The sequence below is a fragment of the Elephantulus edwardii genome, unplaced genomic scaffold, assembly GCF_000299155.1.
Source record: "Elephantulus edwardii isolate Elephantulus edwardi_28Jun2011 unplaced genomic scaffold, EleEdw1.0 scaffold00003, whole genome shotgun sequence".
In the NCBI taxonomy this organism is placed as follows: Eukaryota; Metazoa; Chordata; class Mammalia; order Macroscelidea; family Macroscelididae; genus Elephantulus; species Elephantulus edwardii.
Window position 1 is genome coordinate 36,029,010 of NW_006399753.1, and position 3,463 is coordinate 36,032,472.

The window sequence follows — 3,463 nt, forward strand, 5'->3', positions numbered from 1 at the left end:
ATGGACCATCAAGAAAATAAATAGGTCTGTCTTGGGGAGGTTGAAATCACGTTTCTCCTTGGAGGCATGGATTGTAAGCTCCATCTTACATACTTTGAGCACATGGCCAGGAGGGACTGATTCTTGGAGAAGGACATCACGTTTGGAGGGACAGCACACGAGAGAAAGAATCTGGATGAGATGGAGTGAGACAGTAACTAGGGAATGGGGGTAAGTGTATCAGAGTCAAGGATACTGGCTCAGGACAGGGCAGGCTTCAGAGCTATTATTGTATATAGGGTTGCTATGCGTCACAGGCAACTTGATGGCTTATAAGAGCAACAATGCATAATACAAAGGCTAACATTGTAGATATGATGCATTAATATACAACATGTAAAATGAAAATCCGAGATTCAGCCTAATCTAAGGATTAAACCTTTTGGTTCACACTAAGACAATGTTAAACTAACAGGGAATTATAGAGATCGAAAGCTAAGGTTCACAAGCTAGATCTGGCCAGAAAATTTGTTTTATTTGTTCTTCCTGCTGTTTTTCTATAAGGATAGTATTAACATTTAAATGAGAATTTTTCTTTCTTCTTCTTTTTTTTTTTTTAAATAAAAGCGGAAGATTCAAGCCACTTTGGGGCAGAGCTGTATAGCAGCTGTGGGTTGAGACAATGGGGTGCTCTCTGGTTTATCCAGACAGTGCCTCTCCTTACTGTCTTCCTGACTTTGGGGCCAGTAATATTGTAACTAGGGAGCTCATGTGGTCTAGTGGCGAGAAGCTGTGCTATGTAATCCCAAAGGCAGGCAGTTTGAGACGACCAGCTGCTCCACAAGAGAATAGATGGGTAATCTCCTCCTGTGTGATTAACTGTTTCTGGAAACCTCCTGGAGGATCAGCTATGGGTCAGTTCCAACTCTGGTACACAAAACAACATTGTAATAGAGGTGCAAATGTTTCTACTCTTAGCTCTTGCCACCAATTCTGATGACCTGTACGTTTTGTGATCTTTGGTCTAAGACCAGGAAGTGGGGTGGGGGAGGCTGGTGGCATTTTGTTCATTTGTTTGTTTGGGGATGTGTGCTTGTATCTGAACTGCCTCATTCCTCTCACCCTCTCCCTTTCCCTCTCTCCTCTTTCTCCTTTCCCCACTCTTTGGACTCTCCCTCCCCTCCCCTCCCCACCCCCTTTTTCTTCCCCTCCCCCTCTCTTTTTCCTCTAGTTATCCCTCTCTCCCTTCCCCTTTCCCTCTCCCTCTCCCTCTTATTGCCCTCAGGTCAGAACCAACTCACAGCTGACTGTCCATTGGGTTTCTGAGGATATAAATCACACGGGAGGAGGTAGCTTATATCTCTTCCACAGAGCCACTGAGAGAGCTGTTTGCCAAAGAAGTGTGACCTTTGGGTTAGCAGCACAACTCCCTGTGGACCTAGTCCCAGAGCTCCCAGAGTCTTTCCAAGTATCTAGAAAATCAAGCTCTTTTAAATTTTTTTGTTCTTTGTATTTTTTTTAAAAGTCAGGCCAGATAGTAATCTTATTTTTTTTATGGAGAAAATGTTTTTGTATTTAAGTTCTTTAATTAGACAAATAGAGTGCCCTCAAATGTAATATATCTTCAAGCTAAATGGAAAAAATGAACATTGAATAGTAATCACATCTCCCTTTCCTGCCTACCAGATTTAATACCACCCAAAAAAAGCTTCAACGGTTTGGGGAGAGGCAACTATTTTGCAAAATGTGCTTTTTGTTTCTTGGCCAAAGTGTAGAGCCATTTAGGGAGCCGAGTATTTGCACAGTAAATTTTTTTGTGGAAAGTTGTTTTTGCAAAAGACACTTACTTAGTGTTTTCACATTACTGCATCCCTGTTGGCAGCACAATGAAATGCCATTAAAAAGGTGAAAGTGACCAACTGAAAAGCATGTACTGGGCATTTCAGTTTTGGAAAGATGTAAACAAATCCTAAAAAGGACCAGTACCAACATTACACAGTTCAAAAATTACTGGTATAGACAGCTGGTTTCTTGCTGATTTAATAAATTTCTACTGGTAAATCCATTGCCAAGGATCTCTTTAAAGTACTAAAGAACAAAGATATCAGTTTAAATATTAAAATGCAGGTCTTTGTATTTTTGATTGCTTTGTAGGCATGTGAAAGTTGGACCGTGAATAAGGAAGACCAGAGAAGAATGGATACCTTTGAAATGTGGTGGTCAAAGAGTATCGAATATGCCATGGACTGTCAAAGAAATCTGTCTTGGAGGGAGTCCAACCAAGATGTTCCATAGAGTCAAAGATAATGACCTTTTGTCTCACATACTTTGAGCATGTTGCAGTGAGGGCCAGTCCTTGGAACAAGACATGCTTGGAAAGGTAAAGGGTCAGCTAAAGGAAAGAAGACCCTCGATGACATGGAATGACACAGCGACTGCAACAATAGGCTGTGGCATGGTAAAGATGGTGAGGATAACACAATAGAATGAGGCTTTGATCTGCTGCTCATTGAGTCACTGAGTCAGGTTTAATGTCACAGCAACTAACAACAGCTGGTAGACTCTGGAGAGATCCACAGAGCTACTCTTTCTTTGCATGCTTCTTTTTTCACCCATTTACTCACATACGGGTCAAGGGATTAATTAAAAGCATTAATGAAATAGGTATTCATATGCCAGGCCTTATTATCATTTTCTCCTGGGTGTAGAGAACCAAAGACCCACGGAACAGAAAGAGAGACTGGAATCCTACTAAATGGCTGGCAAGAATGTGCAAAGGCTTGCTGACTTCTCTGGAGAAAGGCCTCATATAGCTGCCGCCAATGGCCAGTGAGTCCAGTGGGCAGGTGAGTGTCACTCAGTCCTCAGGCTGAACCAGAGTATAAGATGGGCCTTGCCCTGGCTACTTTCTGCGTCTTTCATCACAGTAAGTATTCTGTTGTGCTTTGGACACAGTGGAAAGACTCAGGATTTTGAAATCCAATGTGTTGGTCCTTTACTGTTGATAGGCCCTGGGCCAAGCTCTACTGCATTGGATGGTGGATTCTTCCTATGAGAAAGAAATCCCTTGTCCTGTCCATAGAGGCTTTAAGATCCATTCCAGCTTCAAAAGTCCTTGATTTAAGTTTACACTGTTAGTACATTTTTTAGCTCTCCTACAGTAAATTGCCCTAAACTATGGTGATAATGAGGCTTAGACTGTGTTAACTTTTAAAATATACTTTTTAAATGTTTTCTGCAATTATATTTAGTTTCTTCAAACCTCCTAGGATTCCTTTGTGGTGGGTGGGAGAGGCCACATCATGATAAACACCACAAACTTCAGCAGATTGTTAAACTAAATTCCAGTTCAGCTATTTCCTAGCTTTTTAAAGTTTGTTGTTATTATGTGCCGTCGAGTCGTTTGCGACTCATAGCGACCCTATGCACAACAGCCCTAAAACCTGCTCTATCCTGTGCCAACCGCACTGCCTCTGACACACCC

General features: G+C 41.8%; 1 pseudogene; it reads left to right on the plus strand.

The window, feature by feature from the left end:
* The first annotated feature begins 2,865 nt into the window (after positions 1-2,865).
* LOC102854585 overlaps positions 2,866-3,463 on the plus strand; it is a 5,137-nt pseudogene continuing 4,539 nt past the window's right edge.